The 23941-nt window shown below is 43.7% G+C and overlaps 3 long non-coding RNA genes across 5 annotated transcripts in view; 2 read left to right on the forward strand and 1 right to left on the reverse strand.

The window, feature by feature from the left end:
- The window catches only part of Gm32328, a 41700-nt gene that overhangs the window by 12363 nt on the left and 5396 nt on the right, over window positions 1–23941 (reverse strand). The window lies entirely within an intron of this gene.
- Gm32246 lies at window positions 4898–8974 on the forward strand. Its single transcript, XR_377661.2, has 3 exons — window positions 4898–5207; window positions 5334–5444; window positions 7824–8974. It is a non-coding gene; the product is annotated as a predicted gene, 32246 (long non-coding RNA).
- Gm38810 lies at window positions 17169–17825 on the forward strand. Of its 2 annotated transcripts, none has more exons than XR_869082.2 (2): window positions 17169–17404; window positions 17592–17825. It is a non-coding gene; the product is annotated as a predicted gene, 38810 (long non-coding RNA). The 2 variants fall into 2 exon arrangements; XR_869083.2 differs by having other exon boundaries at window positions 17169–17378.

A 23941-nucleotide genomic window follows, 5' to 3' on the forward strand; every position in this document is an offset into this window, starting at 1 on the left:
ACTCACATGCAAATCAAATAAATGGATGTAACTTTAAAAGCCATTTATCAGAAACAGCACATGTACCCCTGAGTAGCTAGATGGGTACACAAACTGTGGTATATCACACAATGGAGCCATCCTCAACAATAGAAAAGCACTGACTGTGTATAAAAGCATGAAAAATTCTCAATCTCAAATTGATGACATTGCTGCAGGGAGACTAAATCAAAACAAACAAAAAGTACATTTCCTAAGAAATATATGGCTTGTGTATTGACTGAACACAGTGTCTCCACCCACTAACTCCACTCTCCAGTACACAAATTGGAATATCAGCATGATGGTATTTGAAGGTGTGGCTTTTGGGAGGGACTTGGATTTTAAAGATGCAAGAGGGTGGAGCACCTATGGTGGTACCCTAAGAGGATCAGTGGGTAGAGAGCCATCCGTCTTTCTGAGTGTGTAAGCAGAAGAGTTGCCCAAGATGGCAGCCTCAAAGCCTTCAGAGACAAGTCTACTCTACTGGCACTTTGACCTTGGACATCTGTACCTCAACACCTGTGAGAATCTTTCTGCTGTTCATCTGTTGGTGGCAATGTGTCAGTCAGTCGAAACCCTCTGAGGTGAGTTCATTCCTATGGAACTGCATAGGAAGCAAGCGAAGCCACATTACTGCCTGTGTGAGGTGGCTTAAGGAGAAGGCAGTGACAACAGGTAGACAACAAAGTGTGCTAGCAAAGGGGACTGAGGGGATGTGAGGAATTTCTGAGTGTGTTCATGATTTTGAAAGTAATGATAGTAGAGATGTCAAAATGTGTCAAGTTGGGCACTTCAAATATGCAGCATAGTAGATTAATTTTACCTCAACAGTACTGTTGAGATTTCCATAACTAATGTACTTTACCTGTCACTGGCAATATGGTTTATATATATTAAGAAAGGACCACTACTTAGGGCTTAAGAGATGGCTCAGCAGCTAAGAGCATTAGCTGCTCTTCAAGAGGATCAGGGTTCAATTCCTAGCCTCCATATAAAGGCTCACAACTCCTGTCTCAGTGATATAAGACACTCTTCTGGGCTCTGTAGGCACTACACATAGATGGTGCAGACATATATGTAGGCAAAGCATGCCCCATAAAAGTAAAAAGCATTAAGATACCGCTGAAGCAAATCTACTGAGAGTAGTGAAACATGCCAATAAGTTCAGCAAGACTGAGATTTGCTAGACCGAGTCAGGAGGACTCAGATTTGAGATTAGCTCAGGTTAATATCCTACATTCAAGGCCAGGCTGAGCAAGACACTGTGTCAATGAAGAAGGAGGGCTGGAGAGATGGCTCAGTGCTTAAGAGCATATGTTTCCCTTCCAGAGGTCCCAGGTTTGATTAGGTTCCTGGAACCCACACAATGAGTCAACTCAGTTACAACTGTCTGTAACTCCGGTTCCAGAGGATCTGATGCCCCGTTGTGACCTCCATGGACTCCAGCACACAAATGGTACACATACTCAAGCAGGCTCTCTCACACACACACAAATAAATTTTAACAATAAGTAATTTCTTTAGAAAGAAGAGGAGTAACTGATAAATTATTCCTTGGTGTGTATATATATGCACATATATGCTTGTGTGTGTGTGTGTGCATATATATACACATATATGCATATTGTGGTGGTTTGAATATTCTTGGCCCAGGAAGTGGCATATTAGAAGGTGTGGCCTTTTAGAGTAAGTGTGGCCTTGTTGGAGGAAGTGTTTCACTGTGTGTGTGGGCTTTAAGACCTTCCTCCTAGCTGCCTGGAAGTCAGTCTTCTCCTAGCAGCCTTCAGATGAAGATGTGTACTCTCAGCTCCTCCTGCACCATGTCTGCCTGGATGCTGCCATGTTTCCGCCATGTTCTTGCCTTAATAATGATGGACTGAACTTCTGAACCTATAATCTAGACCCAATTAAATTTTGTCCTTATAAGAATTGCCTTGGTCATGGTGACTGTTCCCAGCATTAAAACCCTAACTAAAACACATAGATAGATAGATAGATAGATAGATAGATAGATAGATAGATAGATAGATAGATAGATAGATAGATAGATAGGTAGGTAGGTAGGTAGGTAGGTAGATAGATAGATAGATAGATAGATAGATAGATAGATAGATAGATAGATAGACAGATGATAGATAAATAGACAAATATAGATACAGACGTATATATATGCAGAGAGAGAGAGCGCGCACTTAATGTATTTGGAGTTATGAGTGCCTTGTGACAAAATACCAAATGTGCTAAAGCAGTTATTTTTCCCTTTCATTCGAGGCCCTGTCGTTTGCTTCTTGTGTCTTACTGGACCACTCTGTACTAGATGGTGTGATGACATTCCAGACCACTCTACAAAGACATTCCAGACCACTCTACAAGGACTTTTCTTTATCCTCAGCATCTTCCCCAAAGGTAAACAGTATTGTCCATACTTTGCCGTGGAGAGCAGCTGCTCCTGGAGAGTGCATCTGCCTGCACACACAGAGCCTGCGCACGGAAAGGGTGCAGCCCAGCCTAGCTGACCAGACCTCCTCCCTTTACTCTAGGCTCCGCATTCACCCTGGCGTGGCTTGCCATTAGACATCAGGGAGATCGCGGATGAGATTTTCCTTCCCTTACATCCTCCCTATCTCCATCCAAACAGATGTAAGCCAGCCTAGTGTGTAGACTTCAAGAACAAGACAGGAAACCATATTTGTGTTCCCACTTTGAAATACATGACTCACTGTAAAAGAACATTTCAGATTTCATATGGGCCACCAGGAACCACCATTTCCCAAAGGAAGAGAAAGTTCCATGTTTGGGTGGGATGGCAAAAGCCAGCAAACAATAAATAAGTGTTTTCTGAGAGCCCAAAGTAGGTTGACTCTTAAGCAAGACACAAATTTGTACCTAACCTTCTGCAGAAAATATAGCCACTTCACCAACCAGTTTGCAGAACAAATATAAAAACAGGCTTATATACTGTTCTAAGTGAATACAAGAACTATGGGTCCTTTTTAGAGTTAAACTCTCATACTTTGCTACTAGGAAAATTAGCAGAAATCTTCCCAGATATTGACAGTGTCTGTTTGCTTTCTAAACTGAAACCTAGGACATCTTTGTACTGAAAATATTTAATGCCCAACAGTTACACAGACCACCATTTCTTCACTTTATAACCCCTCTTAATCTTTGTGGAAATCTCCAAACCTCAACCACATTCCTTGAAATTTTTACAGGGCACACGAGGAGCAGAAATCAGCTCAAAATGAATATGTGTATTCAGAAGCTCATTGCAATTTCTCCAACTTTTCTGGTCCCTCATAGAAATTAATCTTCTTAAGGGCTCTGGTGGTCCCTGAATCATGGTCTACTCCCCCACTTCCCTGCACCCCCGCTGTCTTCTCCTGCTAGGAATAACTGCCAGATCATTAGGGAAGAAAAAGTTTATTGAACCAGGATCTGGGAGGGCACCCCACAAGGTCAGGAGAAGGTACCACCAGATTTACATAATTTTTGCATCTGTACCAATTTGATTTAAGGCTTTAAGTGGAATTTATTGGTGAGTATTGCATTATTTAAAAAAGTGGTTTATACCATATTGTCTTATATTTATTATGATTCGGTCAAAAGTGAATTGTGTGCAGGCTGTCTGTCGGCAGTGGGTTGGTACACTGAGGGGGAAATCCTGGCTCTTGATAAACATGTTCATTCCCCTTCCCGTTGTCTTTACTGGTTTGCTTAGGTGGAAGAAAAATCACCTTGATGCTAAAAACTGCATCTTTTCCTGTGGTGGTGATCACCAAACAGAAATAATTAGGACAAAGGTCCAGAAAGAGATTGACCTTGCTATGTTGAGGCAGGGGTCCTCGAGGATAATGGAACCATTGGTACAAAGTGGGAGAAGGGAAGAAAATATTAGCGATCTCCAGGAAGAAAATAAATGTGCAGAAACTCAGGATAAACTTTCTGGAATTTCTATCTTGGAACAAAACGAAGAAGAAGAAGAAGAAGAAGAAGAAGAAGAAGAAGAAGAAGAAGAAGAAGAAGAAGAAGAAGAAGAAGAAGAAGAAGAAGAAGAAGAAGAAGGCGGCCAATGAAGATAATTTAGCTTTAGCATTCCTTACTTGGACACAATCTCCACGAAGAACTAGCAATATTTCCAAACGTATCCATGTGGAGGGTTTCCCAGAATGCATCTGACATCCTTAGGAATGGAAGGGGCTCCACCTGCCACATGACAAAGCACTGTGATGTTTGTTGGAAGGAAGCTTAAAGGTCACCCCAGGCTTGCCCGGATTCCTTCAGGGATGCTGCACTGGCTCTGACTTTTGTTTGGTTGGTTGGGGGTTTTTTATTTAGTTATTTATTTGGGTTTAGTTTATTGTTTTCTCTATACCAATCCCATCGTTATTCCTCGTTCTCAATCCCTGATGTGTCTATCTCAATGACCAATCCTGCCATTCTAAGAGTCTACACCACCTTGATAGAACAGCAGAATTCCCTCCCTCCAGGCCAGAGCCAGACCCCAGCCTCTGGCTTCCATCTCCTTGAGTAAGTGCTTTTTCATGCTTGTGATAGGATTAGAGAGCTATCAACCCTGAAACTGACTTCTCTCTTCAGCCCACTGACACCAGGACTGAGCAGAAGACAACCTTGGTGAGCTCCCAGAGACTCTGCAAAAGGTCATACAGAAGGTGGCTGTTTCTTCACTGTTTCACATGGGCTCCGTAGCTTCTCAGCACACTTAGTGCCAAGTGCCATTGGTCTGGGCTGGGCTGGGTTTCTTCTGCCTCTTGCCATTCACCTTTTGATTCAGCATCATAAGTAACCCATTGTGAAGTGTGTACAAGTAAGGGACCGAGGACCCGAGCTAAAAGTTTTGCACTCTGCCTCATTAGTCACCCCTGGCAGTTGGGGCCAGTGGCCCTTTCCTCTCACACAGCTCCTTTGTCCTGATTTCCTGGAGATGTGTGCGCATGCAGTTCCCTCCACCTGGAATACTCATTCCAGAAATCCTGCCATTCATTGATTTGTTCTCTTGATCTCTTCATTTATGTATCACCTTCTAAAACAAGCCCTCCACATCCCAGACACTCCACCTCACAGAGCGCCCCACGCCATGACTAGCTAACTTCTTCAGAAGCCTCGCCTCTATCTCAAAGGCCACTCAAAAATAAGGAACTCTGGAAGGCTGGGAGCCTTCTCTGGTGAGTCCTGGAGTAGTTCCTAACAGGTCATGAGTGTGGGGTGTCTGCTGGATGAGCCTTTAAAGGAGGGTATTGCTAACACGCAGTTGTGATTTTTATATGACCTGCTCTATGTTGCCTTCCTAGAGCCATCTGGGTGGCTTATTCTTAGGGCCTGCTGCTTAGAAGACAGCCAACCCCCGCTCCTCCAGCTGCCTACAGTACATGCGCTGTATGGAAAGCATCCACTACATCCAGGTGAGGCAGTGCAGTGTCAGCTGACCTTGAACAGCCACTGCCATTGTGTCCTGGTCACTAGACACCGCTTGGGAAGCCCAGGATTCCCTCTGAGTGGCACTGTCTCCATCCTGCCCTGGCTCCGCTTCCATTTTCCCTCTTGGAATGTGTCACGGAGAACATGAGATTAACAAACACCCAGGAAGATGCCAAACACATTTCAGGCAGCCATGTCAGCATGGGATGTCAGAGACAAGGCCAGAAAAATGAAAAATGACGGCGTTTTAATAGCTGAGAACATTCCAGATATTGGTCCATGCCAAAGGTGGCTCTTCCGTGAACATTAAATTAAATCATCCCTCAAGTTCTATAAGGCCCTCGAAAGATGAGGACACCAATATCTATTACCTGGGGTTGGTACATGTGCCACAATTTCCTTACAAGGTGTGAAATGAGAATTTTCAACAAAAGCGTGACACTGGCCTAAGAGCCCTTGCAGTTAACCTTTGCAGTTCAGGAATTTTTTGGAGACTAGAAAGGGCCTTAAAAGAACAAGCTGAAAGTCCGGAGTGGACTTGAGTTGGGAGCGGATCTCTTCTCAGAGGCAGTTTCCATCTGAAATGGAGGCAGATCAGGATGAGCTGCATGCCAGAGCTTGGCACATTGAGGGCTTTCCAAAGAGCACCTTCCCCAGCCCTGACAAGTGGCTCTGTGAATCTCAAGTTTCCTCACCAGAGAGAGAAAGCAGTGGAACTCCAGTCCTGTGCCCTTCAAGGCCAATTTTCCTACATACCTGATCAAGCAGGATCCCAGCCAATGTGTGAACACAGAAACACAGGAAGTCAAACCCAGGTCAAAGTGGGACCCTGAAGGTACTGATGGAACTAGGAAGTAATCTCACATCGAGGAGGGTCCAAAGCACCTGCCAAGAATACATCTCAGGTGTCAAATGTCAGTCAACATAAGGAGATGGGGTGGCCTGTATTTTAAATGAAGATGAGGCATCCAGGCAAATAGACAAACAGAATGTGGCATATTACTAACAATGGGGTATCATTAAGCTGTAAAACATGAAGTACAGGAACAGTCAGTATAGAAAGTCACCATGGAAGGTTCAAGTTCAGCGGAATAAATGTCACAAAGTCTGCATGCTGTTTGATCCCTTCCATCAGCCCAGAACAGGCAAATCTATGTCCACTGAACATAGATTCCTAGTTGTGTGGAGCTTTGTGAGCTGAGTGTATTAGTAGTGGTGGTTGATAATCACTGGTTTCTTTTTTATTCTTTGGCAATTTCATTTTGGATGTAATGTATTTGGGGTCATTTGCACATAGCACAGACCCCATCACCATCTCGTCCCCTTGTACCCTCACTGAATCTCTGTCCTTTCTAAAAAGAGAAGAGGAAGAAGGAGGAGGTAATGAAGATGATGAGTGAATAGAAGATGATGAAGAAGATGGTGATGAAGAAGATGTTGAATACATAGAAGAGGAGGAGGAGGAGGGAGAAGAAGAAGGAGGAGGAGGAGGAGGAGGAGGAGGAGGAGGAGAAGAAGAAGAAGAAGAAGAAGAAGAAGAAGAAGAAGAAGAAGAAGAAGAAGAAGAAGAAGAAGAAGAAGAAGAAGAAGTCGTCTTCTGTTTTCCTGCCTTTTGTTTGTTTCGTTTGGCTTTTTCTGACCTGCTGAATTTAAGTAGGGTTGCATGTATGAGCATGGCTGAGAGGTTACTCACTGGAGCATGAGCAACTTGATAGTGGCTACACCACCGAGAAAATGACTACCCTTCACCAACAACGATGAACTGCCAAGAGGCCTCCAGAGACTGGAAACCTCTAAAATACAAGGTTTTGTTTTGTTTTTTGTTTATTTGTTTTAAGGATGAGAAAATTACCTAGGATTAACCAAGCAATGATTGCGCCTATCTGTAAATATATCCAAATCATTTTATTTCACTGTAAGTGGGTAAATCCTATGGCATATCAACTATTTCAATAAGGCTTGAAATAGACAAACTGGAAACCTGACATAGCGGCCCCCTTAAAATATGCCCACAGGTATTGTTTCCAAGCAACAGTCATGAGACCAACTGAACACAGGGCATGAAGAAGTTTTTTAAAGCAAAGCAGAATAGAAATAAAATACCAGGGTGCAAGGTCAAGAATAAGCATGTACATTCTTTAATGCAGTTTCGGTTGTCAGTGACAACATCCCAGCATGCCAAGGCAGAAGACCTGGGACTAGTGTCTTCATAATGAGTCCCCTAGCAAGCAGCTACCCCCTCCATATACCTTCAAAACCCAGGTGACTCTGCTGCCCCGCCCTAGAGACCTCGAGGTTTGCTGATCTATCCATCCATGTCCCGGGTCAAAGATGTCATCTGTTTCTCTTTGTTTTGCTTCCAGAAACAGAACACTCGGCATGTGACAGGCGGTGCCTGTCGTCACTATTAATGACGGGCAGAAATGTTTGATCTCCCAAGCAGTCGCTCTGCCAGTTCCTCTCCTACACTGCTCCCACACTGGTGAACCCTCCGCCACTTCACAAAAGTCACGCTGTGGATTTCAGAGGTTACTCGCCATCAGACTGAGTTGCTGGAAGCTCCTTGTTACTAATCATCTTTTCATGTTACTGCTTCCGTCAGTATCTTTGGGCTTCTCAGTCCCATGCGTGGTGAGCAGAAGGGCCTGGCTATTGTCTTCTGGAAGCCTCTAGCTTCGTCACATGTCAGAACTGAAAGGCATCCTTAAGATTGTTACAGATCTCGTCAGACTTTTGGCGGGCTTGTCCCCAACCCCGCTAAAGCTTGCTTCTTAGAAGCCAGGTTTTCTATCCCACTGAAAATCATGATCTTAGATCTAGGGCAGATCTCACAGACTGACAAGGAAACCCAGGACTCGAGAGGTGGCCCTTTCGACTCAGAGACACACGACCCACTAGAAGCATGCCTGTCAGAATCTCAACCCCATTCTTAACACAGCCCTGCCTACAATAACATGTTATCTGTTCTGAAAACTCAGGAACCCTGAGAAGATGGCTTCAGCCTGAGTGTTTCAGAAGATGTGATCCGTATGGTCCAGACTACAAGGAATGTGCAAAAACCCAGAGAGATTCCAGTCTCACCAAGGGCTTTCCAACAACACAGTGACAGAAAGGGTACCAGTTATCAGGGACATCTGAAACTCCCAACAAATCTCCATTTCTGTTTTGAGTTCAAGTGATACCTTATAGAGTGACCTGGTAACCTAGATCCCTTCAGAAACAACAGCCAAGTTTCCAGCACCTGGGCTCCCAGCATTCCATTCGGGTTCTATGGTTGATTGGCTGGCATACGGGGCTGATGGGTGGTTTCTCTTGCCTCTTAAAACTCCAGGCAACATCCTAGGAGCTTTGGGTTTAGCGTCTTCAAATCCTCAGCAGTTCCCCTAAAAGTCTGTCCCATTAAACATAAAATCCACAGAACACACACCAAGTTCCATTTCTCTTCCCCTAATAAATCAGGTAAATTGCCTCCTTTGTTTTTAAGACCATTTCAAGCTCACCTTTAACATGTTTGGCTAACGTATTATTTATGTTGTGATGTAATCGAGATTTAATCTGCTTTTCAGCACACCACCGTCTCACCATCTCCTTGCATTTTCCTCCCATGTTATTAAACTTGAGAGTAGAGGTAACATTTCCTTGGAGGTTGATCATTTATTGATCATTTCCAGACTGTGTGTCTCCCTGGCATCTCGGCCCACCTGAGTATGGAAAGCCTGCTAAAATAAATAACAGTTTTTGTCTGCAAAGAATGGAGCTGTGTTAGTAAATGCATTGAGTGGTCTGTGTTTATCTCTCCTTTCTAGAGACATGAGAGTCTTCTGCGATGTGTGTATACACAGCAGAAACCATGCGGGTCCCCTGCTAACTGTTTACCTTTACTCCTTGGGTGTGTTGTACACCAGATGGTCTGGTCAAAACAAATCACACATACACACACATACACACGCACTCATACACACTCATATACACACTCACATGTCTTAGTATCGTGCTCTCTTGGGGAGTTTTGTAGGGTTTTTTTTTAATTATTATTTTCTCTCCTTCCATGCATGAGACAGAATGTAGAAATACTTAGAATAATGGCCAATATGTTCTGTGTTTACTGCTGCTCTCCCTCACTGGAGATTAACTCATAAAATTTTATTTCAAATTAAACAAACTGAGGATCTCCTTGCAGCCAGTCAAAGCTGCCAATTACATTGAGGAAATCAGGCTTCCATCTCTTGAGAGGCTAGATGGCCACCCTGCTGAGAAAGGGTTTATGCTCTTTCCAACCTGTAGAGGTTCAACTCTTGTCCCAGGACACTTCATCTGTAATTATAAGGGAAACTGCCCAGAAAGATAGGTCAATAGATAGATAGGTGGGTAGGTAGGTAGGTAGGTGAGTGGGTAGGTAGGTTGGTAAATGGATAGAGTAATGGATGGATGGGTGAGTGGGTGAATGAGTGGATGGGTACATACATACATACACACACAATACACATATACATACATACATACATACATACATACATACATACATCGATGGGATAGAGACAGGATACCATTATGTAGCTCAGGTTGGCTTGAAACTCACTATACAAACCAGGCTGGCTTTCATCTCCCAGAGATTTTCTACATCTGCCTCCTAAGAACTGGGATGAAAGGTGTGCATTAGCACACTCAGCTGGAGAACTGCTCTATAAAAAGAACAGATTGTATAGCCATTCTGATGACAGAAAATTTGGACAGTTCAGGATTTTATAACAGGTGAACAACAACAACAACAAACAAACAAACAAACAAAAAACCTTGACTTTGCAGGATATCCAAAGATGGCTGTGTCCAAACTGGATTTAGGCACTCTCTCACCATCCCACTAATTTTGTCTTTGACAAAAAAAAAAAAAAAGAGTTCACTAATTGGTTATCCAGTACCAACTGGTCAGCCCCCAGAACGTGTGTGTGTGTGTGTGTGTGTGTGTGTGTGTGTGTGTGTGTGTGTGTGTGTGAACATACAGACTGAGCAGGTTTTATTTAGGAATATATTACATATATCACATATGCAATTAATGGTAAAAGAGGCCATGAATTTGAAAGACAGCTAAGATGGGTACATGGGAGGGTTTAGGGAAGGAAGGGGAGGGGGACATGATATTATAATCTCAGAAAGAAATGAAAAAATAAGATTTAAAAAAACATGCTATGTATCCCAGCCACCTTGCCTCTGAGTCTCCCCTGTATAAGATCTTCACAGATGCTAAGTCACTGGCAATCTCTGGCTTGAGATCTGAGTCCAGAGAAACTTGGCAAAGACTGGAAAGACCTCGAGAGAGAAACTCGGGAGTGTCTCCGTCTCGGTGGCCTCCCTGTTTCCTCCCAACCTCCAGCTCTAGGAAAGGCTTAGAAAGGACTTTAATTTTAAAGGGGAGATTTCTAATTTTAAAGGGGGAATCTCTAACTTTAAAGGGGGATTTCTGAAGATCATCTGATGCAAGTCGACTGCTTCCTACTCTTCTTTCTGCTTATCTTCAGTGCCCACCTGGAGCCAGGGATATGTTTTTGTGTGGTCCCAGTCCCGTTTTATGGGTCATTCCTGTACCCTGGGATCCTTCAGACACTTCAGTTACAGAAATTACCATGCACTGGGTCCTTTCGGGTTGACAGGACTGCTTTCCTTACTCTTGGGTCTGAGCTGTGTTTGTTTGCATAGGAAATGTACTCTTAACATGCAGGCTGGGTTTCAGCGTCCACTTAGCTTTAAAAAAAAAGGATCAGGCGGGTGGGATGGTGGATGGTGTAAAATTCTAAGAAGGAAGGGGGCAAAAGAAGGGAAAAGAAAACACACCTTCAGAAAAGAGTTTTGTCGAGAACAAACTTGAAAAAGCAAAGGCTATTTTTCCTTCTCCTCCATAAGGCAGTCTTCTTGTTACCGAGTGTGAACTCCACTGTGGGTTGGGAGGGTCACAGCGCATAGCCTGTGTCTACTGTTTATACTCTGGGCTTTTTTTTAACTGTTATCTTTTCAAAGTAAAATTAGACAACCGTGTGTTCCCCAGACTATATCCTATTTGTTTGAACAGGGAATGCTAATATTTTTGTACATGGCCTGTATCGGCGTCAGGAAAAACTCAAGTCTGGTGGTTGAGACAGGCTCCCTTAAGCTCTGGGAAGCTCTCTGGCTGTCTTCTAGGACTCGGAGATTCACAGTGACTTTTGAATAATCATTTCTGAGGCTTTGGGAACTGTGTATTGGTTAAGAAGAGCGGTTATCCTTTCTGTATTCTTCTTAAACATGTCGTTTCATGAGGATATTATCCTTGATCACTGTCCTCTTTATGCCACTCTCTGCGTGCTCTCTGCTGTCTGTCGAGCCTACTACGAAATCAGTTCCCCAGGTTCCTTGCCACATTCATGTGATGAACACGCCTGGTCAGTCGCCCACAAGATCTCTGTCCTGTTCACCTGCATTCGTTAATGACATCATAGTCTCATCTCTACCTGTGCCTTTGAGCACCCTCTTGCCACCAGAACCCAGTCTTCCTCTGGCCTCTAGATCTTATGCCCTAAAAAAGGGGGTTTGCAACAGAAACACGTTACTGGTAAAACGGGTTCCCATGGGAACAGGAGGTCTCTAAGATCTGTCAACCAAGACCTCCATAGCCAGGACTGAGCCTTTAAAATTACTAAGAGGGGATCTGGTAGTTAGAGCTCAGGCTCCTTTCTCAGAACCTCCTATTCAATGCCTGTACCCAGGCCTTTTATGCTGCATCACTTTAAAGCCTACTCAAAAATGAATAAATAAACCGGATATTTAAGACTATGATAATCAGAAATTAGGTTAAGATCCTGACACTAAACAACCAACCAGACCAGGATTGGATGGCTAGCTACTGGACTCCAGTCTGCAATTCAGATTCCCCAGATGTCGCCAAAAGGATTGCCGGTTGCCCTCTGTCAGAGACCTTTGGAATGGCCAGATCTTGAACCACAGATCTGGAAATGCCTCCAGTGTAGTTTAAGTCTGGAGTTTAATCACAGTGCATTGTATGCTCATCTTTGATTGAGTCATTTTCTAGCAAGGCTTTGAAGGCCATGTGAAAACACCGGAGACATTTTCACACAACATTAAATGAAAATAAAAAGATGCAAAGTTCTCCCTAAATTATGGTTATGACTATAAAAAAATTAACAAAGAGAATATACTGTAAAGAACTGCAAAAGGGCTTTTAGGGTGTGAGACTGCAGACAGTTCTTCCCTGTTGCACATTCTTATAAACATATTTATGAGTGATTATATTTATAAATTTAAAAATTAATAAAAAAATTTAATTAAAATTAAATTTTAAAATTAATTATTAAATTAAAACTGAAACCTGTTTAAAAACAAAACAAATCTGCTTGCTTATCATTTTTAACCATATAAACTCTCTTTAGTAATTTAAAACCATAATTTTCAAGATGGTAAAAAAAAAATAACTATAGTTTCTGATCTATTTGGATCTTACTAATATTGCATCAGAGTTTTGCACAAGTTTGTTTGAGACTGACTTATCAGGTCAGGACACTCCTAACATTACTAAATTAAACATGTTGAAGGTTTGAGGCCAGTTGGTTCAGATCTCAACTGAGAGCAGAAGAGAATGATGTCACCCGTTTCTGGGCCATAACAACCCTGAAAACTGGCTCCAGACCCACTTACCCATCTTGGAATGAGCAGACCCTAGTTATTCTCCAGAGAAAATGTAAGCTGGAAACTTCTGCTAATGAGTGTGTATTTATACCCATGGCCAAGAAGGCCCTGTGAGAGAAAACAATAATAAAATCAGACCATTAAGTGCTTTTCTGTGGTCCCCCTTGGACAATTTCTTGAAAAACAGCAATCCCTCTGACTTTTGACTTCTAGAATCCCGTTTTGGAGCCCGTCTCCTCTTGTCTCACATCCATCATCACGTAATAAGCCCAAATGAGTGAAAACATGGATTTCATCTCTAAGAAAGTTTCTTGTGAAATTTAAACTTTGGCCAGTGTGGGCTCCAGCCACCCCCAAACCATCTTTCTGGACCCCACGTCACCGCAGTCCATCTAAGCGCTCAGCAGAGTCTTGTCAGCCTCTGTTAATAAACACAGTTCCAGCTTACAAATTCAGTCACGTGGAAGAGGCCAATGCTTCAAATGGCAAAACCACAACACGGAAAGTTCATGTAATTTGAATATTAAACAACTGTCACTCAGCTGTAATACTTTCAGTTCCACAACAGCAAATGACCCCCTTAGTACAAAAAGGAACAGGACTCAGCCGGCCTTGGAGCTTTTTCCAACTTAGGGCTTTCCATCACCCATCAACACCACACAAAGGTGGGTGTAAGAGCTCAATTAGACATGAGAAGAAAGAAGAAGACACCAAGATAGTAAGATTCCAAACCGAAACTTTAGCCAAGTATTGTCTACCTTTTAAATCCTCCAAATTGAGTGAGACTTGGGCCTTCCAGGCTGCAGAGCTGGACTGGAACCTTCCAAACAAGGCTTGCCTTGGCCCACATTCATAGTAGCACTATTCACAACAGCCAAAAGGTGGTAACAAGTGCGAACAGATGGGTGGATAAATGAAATGTGGCACAAATAACAATGGGAGATCATTTGGCCAAAGAAAGAGTGAAGCTCTGTTTTGTTTGTGTGTTATTAATAACACACTACTGTTTTGCATAAATCTCTCCTTGGGAGAAGATGATGAACCATAACTTGCTGAAACACAGCTTGATTCAATTCTAGGCTCAGCATAGAGATTAACAAAAAGCCGGCACACTCCCACCCTTTGAAGTGCAACAATGCAAATGAACATTGAGAGGCTGTGCTAAGAAAAACAGAAACAAGAACAAAGGTGGAAAAGAGCCCCTCACAGAGACAGGAAACAGTGGATATCCTGGAACAGGAGGAGGGCAGGAGAAAGTTTTTATTAATGAACATAGTTCAGTCAGCAGGATGCAAAATTTCTATAAAGTTATAGTGTTAATGGCTGTACAGTGTGGTGAGTAGACTAAATCCTACATAATTGTCACTTAAAGACTGTTAAATGGCTATTTGTATTCATTTGGCAATAACAAATTAGAAAGAGGCTGAAAGAGCACACACTTGGGACAAAAATAAACAAACAAACAACAACAACAACAACAAAAACCTAAGGCAATTTAGATGGCATCATGTGCCACTGTGCCACTTTCTATACATAGGCGACACTTCGCTCACCTTGAAGAACTTCTAGGTCTTGTGTCAGATTTCCTGTGGGCGGGTGAAAAGATCAGAGTTCAGGGCTAGAGATCAAACTCAACCGAATACAAACGCGTTGCTCAGGTTACCCTCTGAAAAGAGGACACCTGGTGTCCTTTAGCCCAGTGACCTGCATCTCATAACGTCAAGATGATGAGCTGTTCACTCTTTGCTCGCATGGAGGATGTGAGTTCCACGGCCTGAGCGCATCACGTGCTCACTGGGCCCTTCTCTCCAACCCCTTATTCATGCAGCTGGTTCCAACCAAGATAGGCATCCTCTGCGACAGACAACCACTTGGAGTCGGGACAGATCCTGCAGAGGGCACGGATGAGCCAGGCACTGGACAAGGGAGAGCGTGAAGATGGACGTTCTATTCCAATTCTGTTTTACACAGTTCCTCCCAGGCACTGAAGTCACTGACCAGGGAAGGTTTGAAAGTCTATGTCTCTCTCACTGACGCCTGTGTGTTCAGACGTGACAAGCTCGTGTATAATTGGACTGTCAAGGAAATATAATTTCTAAGGGCTCAGGCTGGATAAGCTCAGGGTTTCCCACAGTGCCCTCCAAGCAACATGAGCTCACAGAGATAACACTCATGGAAAGGGGTTTCCCACAGGACCCTCCAGGGAACCTAAGCTTCCCCTTAAGATGTAACCCTCATGAAAAGGAATCTGTGATCAGTTAACTTGGGGAATTGGGCTAAGTGAAATGCCCCCATGTTTTACCTTGCACTTGGTCATTGTAACCCTCTCCTTCCCATAAGAATACCGCCCAGGCCTCATTTGTGCCGTACTTCCTCTGTGTGAAAGCGACCAATAGGGTAGGAGCCTAGATGGCGTATAGCATATCCAAGCAGAAGCTCTAAACGTGCTGAAGTAGTTTGGTTGCACCCTTCCTACTGCCCTAGAAAGAGAGTCTCACGCAGGAGCACCTCTTTCAACTTTGATCCTGATATAGGAAAAATACCGGCGTCCTACAGAGCCAAAGCAAGCTAGAGCCAATCTAAAGAGCTGGCAGCGAGAAGTAATGTTGGCAGAGGCCTTCAGCTCTGGTGGATAATGGAACACCTGCCATGCTTCGGGAAACTTCTAGACGATAAGACTCATCCAGACAAGAGAACCCCTGGGAAACCCTGGGCAGAGGATTGATACCAGTAGAGGTAGATAGGAAAGGAATGTAAGCAGTTTTATGCAAATGGCACAGTTCTGACATAGCAAAGGAGTAAAGGCTAGGAGTCCAACGGGAAAGAAATACAAAGAGCAATGGGAAACCAGAGACTCTGAGGTTGGATTAGAATTAGAAGTATAGTAATATAAATGTACAAGATTAATTTTTGTTGTTACTGGTTTCTGATTCTAAAGGGAATGAATATCTTGTTATCTGTGAGGGCTCCTGGCACTCTAATCAGTGCCTTTCTCAGCAGGATCCAGGGCACCTCAGGAGCACGATTGGTTCTGGGCTAAGGTAGAGAAGGTACGGGTAGCCCAGAGCCTTAATATGCTGGGCAGAAAGTAAAGCCGTGGTCCCAAAAAGTATAGAGCTATATATGACTCAAGAAAATGCTCAATGTGAGCAAAAGAAGCAATTATCTAAAATCTAGCGCACAAGACTTTGTCTTACAAAGACCTGAGTTCAATTTGCAGAACAAAAAGACAAAGACAAAATCCAGGGTCGCTGGCAATCCCTGCTCTCGAGAGACTGGTATAGGCAGATCCCTGGGCCTCTCTGTTCAGCCAGCCTAGCTTAACTAGTGAATTCCAGGCCAATTAGAAGCTTTGTCTAAGAAATGACATCTAAGCTCATCCCCTGACTTCGCTGTGTATGTGTATGGGCACACACATACTACACACATGTACTGCATACAAGTACATGCACACACACACACACACACACACAAAAAATCTTTTAAATTTAAAGCTAAATATAAATAAAAATCTACCTAGTGAAGCAGCAATATACATGCAAAGGATTTTTAAAAAAGGACAGAAAGATCAAATACTTTCTTTAAAAGAGTGCAGACTAGCCGGGCAGTGGTGGCTCACACCTTTAATACCAGCACTTGGAAAACAGAGGCAGGAGGCCAGCCTGGTCTACAGAGTGAGTTCCAAGACAGCCAGGGCTATACAGAGAAACCCTGTCTCAAAAAAACGAAAAAACAAAAAAAAAAAACAAAAAAAAAAAAAACCAGACTGATTTGTATGAAAGAGCTATAAACACACCGAATGAAGCTCATATCCTCCTCTGCCCAGGCTACAAACTACCCACTGTGTGGCTGGCTGTGGACCACAGAAAGAGACGAGTTGTTCCCAAGCAGTGTCTGAAATGGACTTCTCTTCTCTTTACAGAGAGAAGAGCAGAAAGAAATAAACATAGGGAAAAATAAAAATAGAGCAATGACGTCACCAGAGGGAAGGAAGGAAGATGAGGCTGGCGTCTCAGGCCCACTGATGAGAAGGGAGCGAGCCAATAGCAAAGAAGTAAAAGACCGCCCTCCAGTCCCACGGGCCGCCATGCAGGAGAGGATTATACTGCATATGCGGCCTCACACCCCCTTCAAATCGCTGTTAATGTCAGTTACTTGTCTTGGAGCTGGGTCCCATCCTAACAGCATCCTCAGAATCAGCACAGTAGCCGTTTCTGCACCCAAGACAAACGGCATCTCTGCGTGTGAGTTTTGAATGTAAGAGTAGAAAGTAAGTGGAACAGGGTGAGGGGCCACTGGGTCTGGATCCTGCTTCAGCACCCCTGTTGGTGACAAACCTAAGTCTGAGTCGGTTGCAGTAAAGGAAAAATTGCGGAATTTTAAACTCAAACAGCTATGTTTTTTTATGATTACAACAATAGGGTAATTTAAACTTTTGTTTTATTATTTTTTTTAAGTGTGCGATGGGATATGAACATGTGAGATGCAGGACGAGGCTAGAGATGCTGAATCCCCTGGAACTGGAGTTAGAGGTGGATGTCAGGCACCTGACCTGCCAAGAACCAAATTGCCATCCTCTAGAAGAGCAGCAGTACCTGTCCCCTCCCAGCAGTGTGGTACCCTAGCCCTGCATCGGGTCATTTGAAAGCTAATCATTGTCGACAATAAAGAATTCTACTTATGTCTGAAAAGCTTGGATATTTAATTAAAGAATGCCAGAACAAGCATGCTGGACTGTTTGTGCCTTAACTAACCTACCTGTGGCCCTGGGGATTTTCATTGTCATGCCTAAACCAATCGATAGCCAAAGCCCGTTTTCAACGCTACCCTTCTGATAAAGAAGCAGCCGTGTGTATTATGAGAACACTAAGGGAATTAAATTCCACCCATGTTTTCCCATGATCCCCAAAGCCACAGCAAGCTGGAATTGTTTGCCATAAGCATTACTATCTTATCAAAATAAAATGAGAATGATCTGGAGTTAGTCTCCATAAAAAGGCAAGACTGCGTGCAGCCCTGGCTCTCTCAAGACAGCTTCTGAGGCTGCAAAATGCACATATGGTTTCACTACTTCTCAAAGATGTCCCTTCTGTAAAGCCCAGTTTAATCTATCCTAGCCTGGTGTGGTGGCAGCCTAGCAGGTGGGAGGTTGAGAAAGGAGAACCAACTTGTGCCACATAGTGAGTTCCAAGAGAATCAAAAACAGAGCAAAGGGAGCTGAAGGGACACCTCAGCCAGTCAGGTAAATGCTTGCTACAGAAACACAAGGGTATAATGTTGGTCCCAGAATACACACAAGCAAACAAACAAACAAACAACAAAATAAAACATTGTAGTTGAACGGTTTCTTTTTTGTTTGTTTTGGTTTTTGTTTTGTTTTGTTTTGTTTTTCGAGACAAGGTTTCTCTGTATAGCCCTGGCTGTCCTGAAACTCACTTTGTAGACCAGGCTGGCCTCAAACTCAGAAATCCACCTGCCTCTGCCTCCCGAGTGCTGGGATTAAAGGTGTGTACCACCACACCCAGCTAGTTGAACGGTTTTTAAGAACGCTTCTAGGAAGGCAGATACAACAGAAACAGGAGAGTCCCTGGGCCTTGACAGAAGAAAGCCTAGCTGAATTGGTGAACCCTACTATCCAGGGAAAGGCCTCCACACGCATGTGCACCCACACACCTGCAAATACACAAGTGTGTACCCACACACCTGCAAATACAAACATGACCCCATTCCACACACAAATAAACTAGATGGTACCTAAACAACAGCAACACTGGAGATTGACCTCTGACCTCCACACACACGAAATTAGGTGCACACAGACACTCATGAATACATGCATACATGAACACCCTTTCACGAAAGTCACCCTTGGCCCTCTCGAATCTAGAGCAGGAATCAATAAGGTTTTTCTGTCAAGGGCCAAGCAGTTGGCATCTTCAGCTTTTCAAGCTATTCAGTCTCGATCAAGACTCCTCAGCTCTCCTGATACAGAGGAAACACAGCCATCAACAGTACATACACAAATATAGATGGCTGAGTTCCAATAAAGCTTTATTATAACCACAGATATGGAAGTGACTCTGCACCTTGGGAATTTGTCTGAATCTCAGTCGTGGTTTTTTGAGCACCAAGTACAGGCAGGTCGTAAAGTTGCTCTGGACTACATCTACTAACTGCATCAGCCTCTGCCCATGCCTTCTGAACATCTTTGCTTTTCAACCTAAGGACATGTCTTGTGTTCTTAAAGATACATCACTGCCTCCTCATTTCTTGTTTGCAGAGTGTTCAGAAGATTTCTCTTGCCAGTAGCGCTGCATAGGCAGAGCTGAAAGACTTCGAAAAGCCTCCTAACACACAATCAACGTGTCATCTGTTGACACGGTCCCTTGCACCCTGCACTAAGGTTCTGCTGCCAATGTTCACATTTGCCTTTCACTCCTGGCCCTGCACTGGGATGGCTTCAGGCTTCTAGCTCTGGCCATATTTAAATTGTCAAGAGATGTCAGCAAGTTGTGAAGGACAGCTTCAGTCTGGCAGCAATTTCAGAGGCCAGTGATCAATGGGCATCTTTTGTGAGCCTTGCAGGATCACCATTGACTCAGGAAGGGGTCCTGGTGGTTTATGAGAAGGCTGAAGTGGACAAGCAGTTTCACCCTCATTGCTCCAAAGCCACAAACCTTCGCTCATCCCATTAATTACTCCTGTCCCAAGGACAAGGCTTGTTGCAGTCTGCAGAGGAGCAGAGCAGCGCTGTGGACTGTGCCAGGAAATGCAGCCTCCTGCCTCTCCCGGAAAGGCATGATTGCTGGAGCCCACAGGGACTCCTTCTGTAAACAGGTACAAGCCATAGACAGCCACTGGGAGCCAGAGGGATTTGGAATCTTGGCCATGCTTCCAACTCCAGAGATCACGTTTATCTGACACGATGACCTAACAGATTGCCCCAGTGCAGAAGAGATGCCAACAGTGAGACACAGCCCCGCATAGACTTGCTCTTTTGCCTTGAGTCTTTTTAAGTCGACCTTCTCTTGTCTTAGAATAGCACGCCTCACACAGAATCTAGAACTGGAAGTCAGGCCCTAATTTACATGAAAAGAAATACAGACATCCAGAGTTGCTCTTTCAAGAAAGCAGGCTCAAAATCCCATTCTCACTTGATGCTTTCTTTTCTGGATTTGCCCGTCCTATTCAACTGGTTCAGCCCCTTCTGAGACGCCTCCCTCTAAGCAAAGCTGGAAACATCCCCTCTTGTCCCTGACCTTCCATAGGAATCTCCTTGCATCCCAGCAACCACACTCATGCCTTTGTGCCCCACACATGCAGGCTCTACCCCACCTCTCCTCCTCTCTGAGAGTGAACTCAGGCTGCAGTCATGTTAACAGACCTCGGAGTATCCAGGCCAGGCCAGCGAGTGTACCATAAACTCAAGAAAAGCTTCATGAATAAAAAATGGCTCCTGATTATGTCTCTGGGCTCATGATGTCATCCGGAATGCCAATGTTTTACATTGTAGTATGTAGTATTGCTATCATTCCATGGGACTTTCTTACTGGGAATGGTGGTACAGAGGCAGGTGGGGTTCTTTGAGTTCAAGGCTAGACCTTAAGACAAGAGAGTGTCAAGAAATGGGACCCCTGAGGAATGGTTTACATAGTGAGTTCCAGGGCAGCCAGAGCTACTATGTAAGGAGACCCTGCTTCAAAGAATGAATGAATGAATGAATAAATAAATAAATAAATAAATAAATAAATAAATAAATCAGACAAAAGCTAGGAATACCCCAAAGTTCTTTGTTCCTTAATAAAAAGGGAAATGCTCAAATAGGAGTTAGTAATGGGCCTCTCTGGCAGCTCATGGAGGTATGTGAAGACAGTGGATAGGGGAGCTAACCCCAGACCATAGTTGCAAACAAATAAACAAGCAAATACCAGAATGCCATTTGAAAAAAATGATCTGGAGCCGTCATCTTGTCTATATGCAGTCAAGTCCTATGTGCAGAATAGAAGAGTGCTCTAAAGTCGAAATATAAGGGGGTGTCATAGTGACTCACCAAACAAACAACAGTTCTCTTCATCCTGCCCTTGGTGGTCACTGGGCCCCCGTTAGGAGTCAGTGCCTCACCTCTGGACTGTTGCATCAAACATGAAGCCAGTGTGCCACCTCCCAATGAGAACACATAGCAATGGGTGAGCCGGGTTCCCAGTGACTCCTCGTTCCCTGAGGACCTTTGTCCCTCTCCAAGACACGTTCCCTGACTTCAGAGAGTGGCACTACTCCACAGGGCCCCTGACAAATACAATGAATGTCCATCCAAGGGGACATTTCTTATTTAAAACTTGGCTTTGTGGGCAGATAATTATGTCCTAAGGTACATTTTAAATATAAGAAAGGACAGCCATTTCCATATATAAAATTATACCATTTAGCTTTATAGCCATATATTTCTTCAACCGGTTAAGTTAAATTTTAGGTAAAGGGCCTGCGGGTCTATTTTTAATATGTATAATTTGGTATTCTGTAGCTTTCTTGGTTAGTAGGCTTCATTTTGATGTGAGTGACCAGGAAGGATTATCGGGAGGACCGTTTCATCCATGCAGCCGAATCCGCAGAGGCTAAAGCTTTATGAAGGGGGAAGGGGAGCCATCTTCCCAAGCAGAGTTTGTAGTAAATAGATTCCCCAAGGCCCCCGGACTGCAGAATATTTCCCTGTGGCTTCACTTTTGTGTGTGAGCTTTGCAGAGCTTGAATGGGCAGTTTAACTGTTTCTCCTCAGGCTCACTGTGCAGGCCTGTCAATAGGATATTTACCCCTGGTCCAGGAAAAGCTGCAATTTACAGTTGAGGGATTTATCTTATAATGATGAAGCAGATCCAATGTTTAAAATAGTGGTATCATTGTAATAGTCCAAATGCCCACCACAATGTGAGGAAATGGGTTTTACCTGTATATAGAATATTTAACTACACCTTAAGGAATTTATTCAGGAAAAACAATTTTAAAAACAGAGTAATGTGGACAATGTTTTTTACTAAGAGAAGATGGAAGAAAAACAGCTGTGACAGAAAACCCTGACAGACTCTCCCTGATGCTGGGATACAGGAATCCCCTGGTTGGTCAACCTCATTAGTCCCAGGTCCCCATCTTCCATCTCTGAGAAAGTGATGTGAACTCTGCAAAAGATGTGTTCTCTAACAGCCCCATCAGTACTGGAGGATACAGCAATACCTCTCCTGGGCATATATCCAGAAGATGTTCCAACCGGTAAGAAGGACACATTCTCCACTATGTTCATAGCAGCCTTATTTATAATAGCCCAAAGCTGGAAAGAACCCAGATGCCCCTCAACAGAGGAATGGATACAGAAAATGTGGTACATTTACACAATGGAGTACTACTCAGCTATTAAAAAGAATGAATTTATGAAATTCCTAAGCAAATGGATGGACCTGGAGGGCATCATCCTGAGTGAGGTAACACAATCACAAAGGAACTCACACAATATGTACTCACTGATAAGTGGATATTAGCCCAAAACTTAGGATACCCAATATATAAGATACAATTTGCTAAACGCATGAAACTCAAGAAGAATGAAGACCAAAGTGTGGACACTGTGCCCCTTCTTAGAATTGGGAACAAAACACCCATGGAAGGAGTTACAGAGACAAAGTTTGGAGCTATGACGAAAGGATGGACCATCTGGAGACTGCCGTATCCAGGAATCCATCCCATAATCAGCTTCCAAACGCTGACACCATTGCATACACTAGCAAGATTTTGCTGAAAGGACCCAGATATAGCTGTCTCATGTGAAACTATGCCGGGGCCTAGCAAACACAGAAGTGGATGCTCACAGTCAGCTATTGGATGGATCACAGGGCTCCCAATGGAGGAGCTAGAGAAAGTACCAAGGAGCTAAAGGGATCTGCAGCCCTGTAGGTGGAACAACATTATGAACTAACCAATACCCCGGAACTCTGGACTCTAGCTGCATATGTATCAAAAGATGGCCTAGTCGGCCATCACTGGAAAGAGAGGCCCATTGGACACACAAACTTTATATGCCCCAGTACAGGGGAACGCCAGGGCCAAAAAAATGGAAATGGGTGGGTAGGGAATTGTGGGGGAAGGGTATGGGGGACTTTTGGGATAGCATTGGAAATGTAATTGAGGAAAATAAGTAATAAAAATATTTTTTAAAAAAAAAGCCCCATCGGGGCGGTGCTTGTCACCCAGTTGTGTTCAATCTAGCTCGTACATCCATTCAAATTTCACAAAGGAGGCTCATCGGGTCCAAGTTCTTGCTGTACAAGTCTGATGACCTGAGATCAATGCCCAGGACCAAGGAGTCCTGAAAATGTTACCCTCTGATGTCTGATTCTCTCTCTCTCTCTCTCTCTCTCTCTCTCTCTCTCTCTCTCTCTCTCTCTCTCTCTCTCTCTCTCTGACATGAGCAGTATGTTGTGCCTTACACACATGCTTCCACCAAACTCTTACATTAACCAAACATAGCCAAGCATGGCCTGTCTTATCAATAACTAAAAATGTCTGTGGAGGTTAAGTAACTGGCCACTCATGCAATAATTACTTATGATTGTGGAGGTTTTCAGATCTTGTTGAGGCTACCAGAGGGCCACCAGGCATGCACCTTGGCCTCTGCAAATAGAACGAGGTACACAGCATCTTCAAGACATCCCAAATCCAGTCATTCTTAAATACTAAACATCGATATCAATAGTATGATATGTCTATATGCACGTGCATGCATGTATAACAATGGCTGTAGAAGCCATCAGATGTCTAACAA

The sequence above is a fragment of the Mus musculus genome, chromosome 6 (assembly GCF_000001635.26).
Source record: "Mus musculus strain C57BL/6J chromosome 6, GRCm38.p6 C57BL/6J".
In the NCBI taxonomy this organism is placed as follows: Eukaryota; Metazoa; Chordata; class Mammalia; order Rodentia; family Muridae; genus Mus; species Mus musculus.